Below are 13,614 nucleotides of genomic sequence, written 5' to 3' on the forward strand. Positions count from 1 at the left end.
TTTTTTCTCGTATATACCTATAATCCATGTATGTATATATAAGCTATGATTTTAGTCTAATGTAATCTCATACAATATTTCAATGTATGTATGATTGATTAAAAATATAAGTATCTGTAATATTATTCAGGATAGGTTAGCCTGATAGTATTGTGTATATAAACATACAATAACAAGAATGTATGTATGTTCCCACATGTATGCACATTGTAGCATGAGCCTGTATGGAAAATGACTAATAATATGAAAATTTTTAATTGTTAAATTGATAAAGATGTTGGTAAGATAGGTACTACAGATGTGCCGTTAATTATTGTATATTTCTAAATTTACGTAATAAACCGCATAAAGTATCTGCTGAAATGAGAGATATTGTTAATAGTTCTTAATTTTCCGATATTATAACTTATACAATAATATATGGCGGTGGTGTTATATGCCTATGTGTATGACGGTAAAATAAAAATATTATACAAGTGATATGACTGTTGTACGTATGTGCTGATAAAATATACGCATCGGCCACTTGAGTGATATGTAAGTTGTTGATGTGCAAGCACACATGCGTTTTCTCATATGTAAGCGTGAAAAAATATGTTTTTGAGAGTGTTTCGTTGGTGGTGACTGTGACTGGTAATGTTGTGTGTTTTTCCCGTGTACATGCATGAATTAATATATATATATATGTCGGTCAGGTTATTGATAATATGTAAGTTGTTGTATGCGCGTTCGTGTATGTGTTTTCTCATGCACAGGTATGAAAAATATAGAACACGAGATCAGAGGATCAAGGGATCAAGAATACTGAATAAGTGATAGGTAATGATTAAGGATTAGTGATCAAGAGGGGTATATATATGTAATAATAATATGGTAGGTGTGATACATAATGTAAAAAATAAATATTACACAAGTGATAATGGCTTTTACATGTATGTTTTTCTCATTCGTTCTTAAAATATATCAATATTGTTGATTAACAATAGTTAAGGTTTTATTAGCAAACAAACATGTAGATGCATGACTAGTCTTGATGAATGTTGTTTTTCTCAGATGTATTACATAACAATTGATCAAGACGTTGTTTGATACATAATGTATCCGTTGGTTCGAAAGTATAAAGGAGATATGAAAATTAATATACCGTTGGATATATAATATGGATGAGGCATCATATACGTTTTTATATATTATTACCTAGAAGATGACGAAATACCGAGAAATATATGTTACTCAGATAATGATACAATTTTATAATCCATTTAATGGATAAGTAAGAACCTTGTAAATATTTATTGTAAACCTTAATATTATTTTAATAATTGAAAATACTTTTTATATATCGTGTCTTTTTGTTTCATATAAACTATTTAATTTCCTATAAATATTAGAATAATCTACGTCTCACATTGCGTAGGTGCTGGTGCGGGGTGTTTGGCGAATGTTGATTGAGACGGCTGTGGTGTAACCTTATGTAGCATTATTACCAATAAATAAAAAAACTTTGTATCATGATCGGGGGGACGAGCAGTTAAATATAATATATTCAGGGAGAATCGTAGGATCCTATAGATATAAATAGGTTAGGGGCAGATATGTAAATATCAGAATCTTAAATAATATATTTAAATTACTAGGATTCCATTTCAGTTATAATTATGGTTTATTGTCTACTAAGCACTGACAAATAATAATAATACTCGCAAATATAATATTCCTAAGCTATATTCTATTATAATATGTGACTGTATCGTAGTCATACATAGTCGTAGTGTGTATTGAGATATGAGGTGTATAGTGAACTGCTTTACTAATCCATGGTGTGTGTTGGTCATAGCCCTTGCAATTATGTGTGTGTGTTTTAATATTAATGTATCGATCAGCAGTTAATCGTACTTAAGGTAGAGTTCGTATTATATACATAAGTGTTATGAAACATATAAATATGTTATATTATTATATTTATAATTGTTACAACTTGTTTTTAAATATCACGGTTGTTTTTATTTTACACAAAAATTAAAATATTAAAATGAAAAGTAAGTATAAGCATATTTGTGTTTAATTCAAATATATTAGATTAAATGTTGTATTATTTCAAACATTAAAATAAATGTAGTAGGTATATAAACGGTGAAGTCGAAATAGGATACTATAATTTTTGCATTTAGTGACCAAACTATATACTCAAAGACGACGTCCAAGACCCTCAGAGTCGATATCGTCTATTCTCCTTAGTCAGTATACCTACTAGTTACACAAATTCATAATAATGTGTGTCATAAATATATAATTTTGTGTATGTTGTCGAGTAATCCTTTGAGCTGTATAAAATAGTTAGATCTATGTATTTTAATAGGAATTACAATTTTGTAGTCGTAATTGACGAGGGATGGCGGGGGTGAAAATACTTTCTAGGGTGGATGGATTGGAATGTTTAAATGCATCCACGTAATTGCGACTATGTTTTTTGTAAGTATGACTTTTGTGTCTTAATATATTGATATGTACCTAAGCTGTATAATATGTTTGGTTGTGTGTGTGTGTTTGTGATGTTGTATGTGTGAATATATGTACATAAACTAAATATAAATGAATACTGCATATACATATATATTATAATATGTTTGGGTGTTTGTGATACCTGATGAATGTGTGTATGTATGTATATAATATGCGACTATGTAAGTATCTAAATATGTATGAACTATCCTATGGGTATATGAGTGTAAGTGTGTTGTGCTAGAGAAATGTGTGAATGAAACTCATCATCATCTGTAAACGATTAAACGATTGACCATAATTAAATACCTATAATTAATATTTCCGTATGTTGTCGGGGAGAGGAATGTGTGAATGCAAGCGAATGTACCTATATTCCGACGTGTATATTTTGAAAATAAATATTTTTACAAGTTTATGTCTGTGTGTGTTTGAGATTTATTCTCATGTATAACGAAGGACTGGGTGGCTTGTTTGTATACTATATGGAATACTGGAATCGTGTGTGTGTGTGTGTATATGTGATGTGATGTGATATGAATGTATGTATCTATGCATGCATGCGTGTACCTATGTATGATAAGGTATATAATATATATGTTGAGCTTGTGTGTGTTGTAAATATTATTATATAAGTTCAGAATGAAAACTGATGAGTACTGTATAGTGTGTAATACCATATTATAGTTTGTATGTGTATGGTTATATCATATTTATATGAATAAATATACCTATGCGTTTTATTGATATGTAAGTAATAAGTATATAATATTATGGTATAATATTTGTATATAGGTATGTGTGATGTTGTAGGTACCTTATATTATATTATGAGCATAACGTATGTTCGTATATATGTATGTATGTATGTATGTATGTGTATGTGGGTATGTATGTATGTATGTATGTATGTATGTATGTATGTATGTATGTATGTATGTATGTATGTATGTATGTATGTATGTATGTATGTATTTATTTATTTATTTATTTATTTATTTTTATAAACGGACATGAGTCCTTAACAAATTTTTGTGTGTATACATGGTAATAATAATAGGTACCTTATATAGTTACAAGTTACAAATATAGACAAGAATATTAAAAGAGTAAATAACAACAAAGAAAGAAGTAGGGCGAGACATGCTAAACAAAATCAAAGGTAATGGAATTACCCGCAGCCATTAGGGTATTAGAAGGACAGTTCATCATATAATTTGTTTTATATGGGACGGGATGGAATAAATCATTGCATCTTGTGTTACGGTGATTTACTTTAAAACGGATAAGGGAAAGGAGCTCATCACAATCGACATTCCCTAAGAGTAAATTGTGTAAAAATTTTGATAGAAGTAAAGTGCGTCTAGTTTTGAGCGGAAGGAGATTGATAAATGATAAAACTGAATCATAGGAACTATGAGGTGGTCTATAGATACTAAACTTGAAGGAAATGAAACGGAGGAAGTTATTTTGAACTGATTCGATCGCATCAATCTGTTTAGAAGTGTTATTAGTCCAAATTAATGGACAGTATTCTAGGTTTGAGCGAACAAGGGCACAGAATAAAACTTTTAGAGATAATGGATCATTGAATGATCCACAAGTTCTTTTGATAAAACCCAGGTTGCGCATTGCCTTATTTTTTATCATTTCAATATGGGCCGAAAAATTTAGCTTAGAGTCGAAAATGACACCTAGGTCTTTAAAGTTTGTTAATAATTCAATAGGAGTGCCGGAAATGTTGTAATTGTAATTGATGACATTTTTACTTAGGCTAAATCGCATAAATTTACATTTGTTAATGTTTAATAACAGGCGATTAGTTGAGCACCAGGATTGAATGTTATCGATATCGTTTTGTAAGTCGAGAGCGTCACCTTGATTGTTAATTATTTTTACCAGTTTAAGATCATCAGCAAAAAGAAAAACACGAGAATTTTTTATAACATCCGGAATGTCGTTTATAAAAATATTAAAAAGTAGAGTAGAGAGGTGATCTCCTTGCGGGACCCCGGATGGTACATTGAATTGATCTGATTCAAAGTTCAAATGTTTAACAACGATATTACGGTTTGAGAGAAAAGAGCGAAACCATGAAAGCAGAGGGTCAGAGAACCCAAACAATTTTAATTTCATAAATAATATTTCATGGTTTATGCAATCAAATGCTTTAGACATATCAGTGAAAATGATATCGGTTTGCGTATGGGCTTCGAAAGAGTCAAGTATTATTTGTTTAGTGATAGCTAGGTTACAATTTGTTGATCGCTTAGGTCTAAAACCATATTGATGACGAGTGAGAAATGAGGAGCAATAATTATTGATTTTAGTAGAAATTAGTTTTGAAAAAAGTTTAGGAATAACTGATATTTTTGATATTGGCCGATAGTTAGAAACATTTGTTGGATCGCCTTTTTTAAAAACAGGATAAATAAAAGAGTTTTTCCATAGGTCGGGGAATATACCGTTTAGGAGTGATAAGTTAAAAATATAGGTTAATGTTGGCGCTAGTATAAATCTACAATTATAGAGGAAGAAGGCTGGAATGTTATCGGGACCGACGTTAAAATTGATAGGGAGAGCGGTAAGCTCTTTTAAAACATCGACCTCCGTGAAAGATAAAGACGAAAAGGAAAATGAATGATTATTACTTAAAGAATTTTTAATACAAGGATCCAAAGTGGTTAGTTTGTCTGGCTGAGGGTAATTTTTAAAGAAATACTTAGCAAATAAGTTAACAATATCATATCCATTATCAGCTGACGTTGTGTCGAGCGTAAGGAGGTTTGGTATTGAATTATTATTACGACGATTGTTAACATATTTCCAGAGAGACTTAGGGTTTAATTTGACAGATAGTTGAACTTTATTAGTATAGTTTTTATAATCGTGTTTAGCAGTTCTCTTACAATTAGCTCTCAAACGGGAAAAGTTATTATAATCAGATGGGTCATTAAATTTTTTATACAAAGAGTGAGCAATTTTTTTTTGTGTTAACAATATTTTTAACTCAGTAGAATACCAAGAGGGAAATCTGTTTGATGAGACATGCTTTTTTGGTACAAAGGTACAAATTGCTTTGTTTAAACAATTATAGAGGTGGTTAATTAATTCATTAAGACTAAGGTTAGTAAAAGTACTATAAGATAAATTATCTGCTAAAAATTTAACAATAACAATATAATTACAATGTTTAAAATCATAATAACAATCTGTTGGCTTAAGTACATTAAACTGATTATAATCAATAGTAACATTAAGAGCTGGATGATGCTTATCTAATGGTAATAGTGGGTCAGGATCATTAAGGACATTAAGGTGAGCGTTTGATAGGACTAGATCTAAAGTAACATCATTTTCGTTACGAACATGGTTAAGCTGGTTAAAGTTGAAGTAAGATAGCATATTTACAAAATAAGAATCAACTTGAGAAGTGAGATTAATTGGAAGCGATAAATTAGTCCAATGAATTGATGGTAAATTAAAATCCCCTAATATTATAAATTTTGCAGATGGATAGGCTAAGTATAGGTCATTTAAAGCGGAAAAAACATTTTCATACGTTATAAATGGGGAACAGGGAGGTATATAGGTATGTATGTATGTATGTATGTAAGTGTGTATGTATGCATGATATGTATGTATGTATGTATGTATGTGTATGTGGGTATGTATGTATGTATGTATGTATGTATGTAAGTGTGTATGTATGCATGTATGTGTATGTGTGTTTGTATGTATGTATATATAAGTTCAGAATGAAAACTGAAGAGTACTGTATAATGTTTAATAGTATATTATAGTTTGTATGTGTATGGTTATATCATATTTATATGATGCGTTTTATTGATATGTAAGTAATAAGTGTATAAATTGTATAATAATATGTTCAGGGGTTTGTGATAATGATGTGTGTATAATTGTTTAGATATATGTAAATACCTATGTATATTATATGTAGACTATATTATAATATATTTGAATGTGTGTTTGTTTGAGAGGTATAACGTGTGTGTATGTATGTATGTATATATGTATGTATGTATGTATGAATATATATATATATATGTATGTATGTATGTGTATGTGTGTTTGTACATAAGTGCGTATGTAAGTAGGTATTTATAGATGTGATAACTGATAACATAGATATGATAACGCGTTGGCGGGCTCGCGCGCGTTCGCGGCGGCCCTTTGTAAAGTATAGTGGTTGTGGTGGTGGGGGGAAATTATACATCTCGTACGTATGCAAACGATTGTCGTAAACACCAGTTAAATGAGATAGAATATACCTTGTAATCATAAGCGAGTAAGTTGCGCAGCGGAGTGGTTGTCGTATGGAAAGCGACCGGTTCGAGTTCGAATCCGGTTCGGCAACAAAATTTTTAAATTATTTTCCGCGGCTAATTGATAGGGAAGAGTGGCGGGGGGAATATCGTACAAGTGCGTGATTGGTGGTGGGGGTATATGAAGAGCGGGGTAGCGGGGGGAATGTCGTGTACGTATGTGATATGGGTTGAGCAGAGGTGTATAGATGTATATGGGTTGAGCAACGGGTTTCGCGGGTTGAGCAATCAGGTATAGGGCTGAGCCAGCAGGCTGGGGTTCCAGAACTCTCTTTTTTATCCTACTATTATAGATTAGGGACTAAGGAAGGGCTTTTAAAATCTTTATATTCAAGGTCTCAATTTTCAATATGCCAAAAAAATTTAATAACAATCATGAACTAAGATAGTATGGACTGGTGGCGACAAGATGGGTGGGTGGTAGTGGTGCGGTCATGTTTTAAAACGTAGTTTCCGTAGAGGGGGAAATCTTGCAGCCGAAGCGATCGTAGTGTTATTTTCATGAACTACCAAGTATCAACTATTCAACTGTTCCGTTCGTTCGCTGGTCGGCGGGCGCGCGCTGCCCAGTGGGCGTGCGGTGGGTTGTACTCTTCTTTGTTATCTATTATTTTTACTTATTTTCCCTCGTAAATTCTTAAATAATATAAATAATAAATTGTGTTTATTATTTATTATTAGTATTAGTTCATGCTAAATGCTAATACCTATACGGCTATAATATAATATACCGTAATATACTTATACAGTTTTACATATATATAAATGATTGTAACCTTATTAATATTTTTTTTTAACTGTTATACGCCCGACAGTTTTTCAGTCAGGCCGTTTTGGCCGGTGCACACTTGGCTGGGCGTATTGCGCTTGAAAGTGACCGTGGGTACTTGATTCTTGTGCAAGCATCAAGCATGTAGAATTTTAACTTGTAAAATGTAACACTTTAAGAGAACGGTTAGTGAATCGTGAATGTTTTGACTGTGTATATAACTATTTAATAAAAAAATATTTTTAATTTTTATACGCTAATCAGCCTAAAACTGAAGATCTGAACCCACATTTCGCTACTGCAGTTATTGCTATTTCGATTTAAATAATATATTTTATGGTGTTATTTATTAAAAGTTACGGAGGTAAGTAAAATTTAGTTGTATAATATTATGTTTCTATTTATAAAAAAATAGTATCGAAATTTTTCTTAAAATTAAAATGCTATTGCTATTAAAATCTTTAAATATACACTAATATTTTCTTTTTATATTTGTTCTAAATGCATACTTAAACAACAAACATTAACAAACACAATAATAATAATAATTATACAATAAATTAAAATATTTTAAACTTTTTATTGAAAACAGGAGTAGGTAGGTACCAGAGATCAATCGTTATGCTTGCATACAAACATAATGTTGTTCCATGATACAAATACATTATTAATTACTAAGATAGGTAGGGATATTATTTTTTTTTCACTACTTTTAAATAACAGGTATTATACATTAGCTTAATACTTAACTAATTTAGATTTTTTTTTCAGTTGACTACTTTTCTTTTTTAGATCTTTATTTTGTAATGCGGTGTGTTGCCCCATCCGCATTGTAATATAATAACTGATAATATATGTCATTATATCAGTTTTATGTTCAGAACACGGGAATACTGTCAAGTGTCCACTTTTGGACAGAAGCTCGTCAACACAGTTTTGAAAAATATTTTCACTATTGCAATGTATTTCAAAAGAATCCTCAATTGCTGAGATGATTTTTAAAAATCCTTGATTTGGATGTTGTAAACCTCCCCTGGATTTCATGTTGGTTAATGTTGCCTCAGGAATATTAGAAGAGTTTCCAGCTAAATATAGTACAGTTAATTTAATTAAGTAAATTTTTATTAAATTAATTAGTAGGTACTAACTTGTTTGAATAGCCATTTTACAAGTAATGCATTTTACATGATTTAATAATTTTCTACTGACATATCCACATATATAATAAGTAATACAATCTTTTACTGTTGATTTATAATAACTATGATCAAAAATATCATCAGCTTCCCACACATCAGTATCTAAAATCTCATCTAATCTACGAGCTAGATTTTGAATTTTTATTGATCTCACAGATTCTTCAGTATTAAAAACTTCTTTAATGTCGTGCAAATTAATTTTAGGAGCTGTAGTTTCCAAAATTGTGCAGTTTCCTGTTCTTGGAGGTTTTAAAATTGAATAAGCGGATAATATTTTGTAGACCTGCAAGAAGGTTGGTGTACTTGGGTGGTCATTTGGACCAGTAGCTTGACGAACTACACCAAAAAATTGCTATAATGTTAAAACAAAACAAATAGGTAAGAAAATATTACAACAAAATATTTTTATTTTAATAGGCTAATGGAAGCAAGTAAGTTAAGATGAAATAGGAAGTACTACCATAGAACCTGCAGACCATGAATGTTATCAAGCCTCCTGCATAACATTTAGCCATTTAAGATATAACTAAATGTGAATTATAGAAGTTACTTACTTCTAATTTATCCTGATTCATCTTATAAGTCAGTACATATTTAAATCCAATTTCTTCTAACAAGTATTTTGATAGTTCCATTGTAGACTTTATTGTAACCCTAAGACCTTCAGCAGTTGGTTTTGTTAAAAAATTGTACTCATGAATTTTTTTATTTACTACATTTAATTCCCATTCATCAATAAATTTTAGAGCGTCTTCTAAAACCTAATATAGGTATAAGTAGTTTATATTTTATTTTACCAATGTGTAGGTATTTAAAAACTACTCTTCATTACCTTAAAATCTTTTGAATTTTTTCTTATGCCCTCTGCTGGAAATTTTCTGTTCAACGAATCAAAAATATCATTAAACATTTTTGAAAAATTTTCAGTTTCTTGGGAGTCTTTTAATTCTGGAACTTTTACATAATCTCTGTAATATTTTAATCCTATTGATACAGAATTACTTAACATCTGAAATATTAAAAAAAGTTTTCAATAAAAGTAGTTAATAATTGCATACCTACATTGATGTTTATTTATACCTGGGTGGCTAACTTAACATTCATTTTTGAAAAACTGTCCAAAACTAAATGTCTGTTTGTAATTTTTGGACAAACTCTTTTGGACATTTGTTTTAAGTCTTCTTGGTGCAGTTGTACATAATGTTCCCACTTTATGTAATTTTTTTCATTAGACACCTAATTATTGTTAAATAAATATTACGTAATACTTAATACTGATTATTTTGTTCTATTTTATAGTTTCAATAGTAGAACTAAAAATTAATTAGAAATTACTATTTACCCTTAATGTTTTACTATTGTACAATCTGTTTCTAACAGTCTTAACTAAATGTGGTGCGTCAGAGAAAAATAAATTTTACGATTTTTGTCCATTGGATGTGTTATATAATTGTTCAAACTGCCAAGTTTACCACATATTCCAAATTCATTCCATAGCCTCCTGTTGGTTGAACTCGCATCACTCACTACACCATCTATCTTTGCTCCAGCATTTTCAAGAAGGGCTATTGCTTTAACAACCAACTGAGTGAGTACAACTCCTAAAATATTTTAATGATTTTTATTACTGTGAATTTTTACAGGTTTATTTTATTTTAGTCACCTTTGACTGATCCTTTTGATGCAAATACTGCAATTGGCTGAGTAATATTAGAACCCAAACTTTGGAACATCAGTACTAGTCCGTGATCAGCTTTTTGACCAGAATTTAAGGAAGAATTATCTTTACCATAATCTTCCAAACCAGTATAAGACAATGTTTTAGTGTCAACATTAATACTCTCACGTAAAAAAATCTCATCAAAAAGCAGTACTCCGTGTTTTTCGGTATCTTTTAAAAAACTTATTTTGGTCTTAAACAATTTAAAAAATTTGTCATCAAAGCCACAATCTGATTTAACCATAGTTAAATATTCACGAATTGTTCGAGAGCAAGGTAAAGGCAAAATACCTTGTTCTCTTAGAAATTTGTATGTGGACGAAGACCTGTTAAATGCATAATTCATGATTGATGAGTGATTTAATTTAATATAATTGAGAATAAAAGGTTAGGTTAGGTACCTGATGTGAAATAAAATACAAAGTAATATCCAGTTCTCTGAGTACCTTCTATTATTTGGTTTTACCTTCCTACTGTTAAAAATTTCTCTAATTAAAATTTGTTGTGATTCATTAACATTATTGTTTTTTAAAATGTCAACAACAGAATTTTCTGAAAACTTTTCCATTTCATTTTGCAAACCAACTAATTTATTTTGAATTTTTGCTACTTCATTTTTGTACCTGATGATTAATGTTTAAACATAGATTATTTATACAGAATTTTATAATAGTATTTAAAAAAAAAAATATCCAACCTTAAATTCAATTTTTGTATATTATGTTTTTTTTTCTTTAATATAAACAATGTTTTTGCACGATTTGGAGTTAATGTGCCGCCTAATCTTTTTGTTCTATTTTTTGTTAAACTGTCATGTTTTTTACTGCGAAATGCTGTACAAATTCTATCACACCAATTACACCTTTTTATATTTGAGTTGTGTAGAATAAAAGAGCATTTCTCGTGTCTCCAAATATTATTGGTGTTTTTAGTACCATATTTAACTGAAATACCTAAAGAAGGAAAGAGCCTGATCATATTTATAATCATACGCCAATCAAATAATTTTATTTAAACATAAATATGATGAGCCTATGTACCTGGATAATTCAACGCATTTGGACCACCTGCACATATATTTTTAGTATTGAATAATTTAATTAATTTTTCAATTTCCAGGGTTGAATAAGTTGTAATTTTAGGCAATGTTAACTCTTCTTCACTAAACATTCTATCAAATAAGTAACATCTCACTTGTTGGTCATTAGTCACAACAATTCGTTTCTCAATGATAATTTTAACAATATCATTAGTTTTATCATGTACAGCATTAAAAAATGTCAAGTCGTCACAATCACCATGGGAGTGCCAACTATTTGGTAATGTTACATTATTTTGAATATTTTTTAAACTAAATGAACTTTCAATTGATGTATTTAAAACCTATTCAACAAGATATATGAATATTCTATAAATAATGCATTTAATATAATCTACATTTTATAACAAATAATACTAATCAAAACGTAATCAAGTGCTAACTGTAAAATAAATTATTGGTTACTTACACCAAATGAGTTATTCATAATAGTCGAGTATTTGTCGTCCTTATTAGTCGACCATGACAATTGTCTCCTACATTTAATAACCTTTCCATTACTATTAGGGCTGTCATCAAGAATCCTCTTACTAGATGCCTAAGGATTGTATAAAATAATGTAATGTGATTTATTTTATCATAGGCTGAATAACCATTTCACTCGGGATTGTTTTTCTTATACAATATTATATCATTGAATTCAAATTTAATACCATCCATTATACAGTGTCCCACTTGAAACCTACTGTACAGCAGAGTGACATATACTTACCCACCTTTTAATTATTAAGCTTACCAAAAGGTTATACTACAAGATGTCTACAACCAACCAACCAACCTTTGCTAATTCAGTTTGATCATCATCAAAAATTTTAGGAACAGCATCTTTTACTAGTCTCAATCGGACTGGCTTAGGAAACTTCACATCTAAAAATGTATTATCTTCTGCATACGTTTGTATAATATCTTTAGGTAAAAAATGTTTTTCACACACAAATTTTATTTTGCTTACACGTCCATTTATTTTTTCTATAATATTTGTCCAAGAATTTAAAGAATCTTTTGGGACACCAAAGAAAGAACATTCACCATCAAAACTTTTACAATTTTTTATACTACACTTCCTAGACATTTTTAAAAAGGATAAAATAAAAATTCAAGGAAAGAAATTGTGGTATAGTTATAAAAAATAAAATCACAATGTAATATGTATAATATCGTCGGTTAAAAGGCTATTTGCTGTAAGCGACACATTTCACACTGTTAAGGAGAACCCAAAAACGATTTTATCTTTTTTTTTATTTTCAAAATGGTATAACTTTTTTTGTTTTATAGTTAATCCTTCAATTTTTTTTTCACATATACGTATTATATTTATCTTTAAGATAAATCTAATTCCATAGAGTAATATAACTTTTTGATTTTTTAGTAAATACCTACATTTCATTTTTGGCGTTTACCACATTTTAATTTGCTTACTTGTACTTTTGTCGCTTACGTTATTTACTAATAAAATGCTTCAAGCGCCATCGAAAAATGTATTAAACGACACAATATACACACGTCATTACAATTAATAACAAGTCAATTTTAACAAGTTTTTTTTAATAAATTTGAATATTGCTTTCTTATTAATTTATGAATACATTTTTATATTTTATAAATAATAATAAACAAAAACAACTCGTTAGGTAAAAATAAACAAAATACAACTCGTACAATAAAATAAAAAAATAAATAACATAGAAATGCAATAAAAAATTAAAATCAAATTATTCGTCATCACTACTTGTAGATGATTCTTCTTTTTTAATAAATTTGAATATTGCTTTCTTATTAATTTATGAATACATTTTTTATATTTTTAAATAATAATAAACAAAAACAACTCGTTAGGTAAAAATAAACAAAATACAACTCGTACAATAAAATAAAAAAATAAATAACATAGAAATGCAATAAAAAATTATTATTTTTTTAAAAATTAAAATCAAATTATTCGTCATCACTACTTGTAGATGATTCTTCTGTATCCGTTT

Source organism: Metopolophium dirhodum, chromosome 1 (assembly GCF_019925205.1).
Source record: "Metopolophium dirhodum isolate CAU chromosome 1, ASM1992520v1, whole genome shotgun sequence".
NCBI lineage: Eukaryota > Metazoa > Arthropoda > Insecta > Hemiptera > Aphididae > Metopolophium > Metopolophium dirhodum.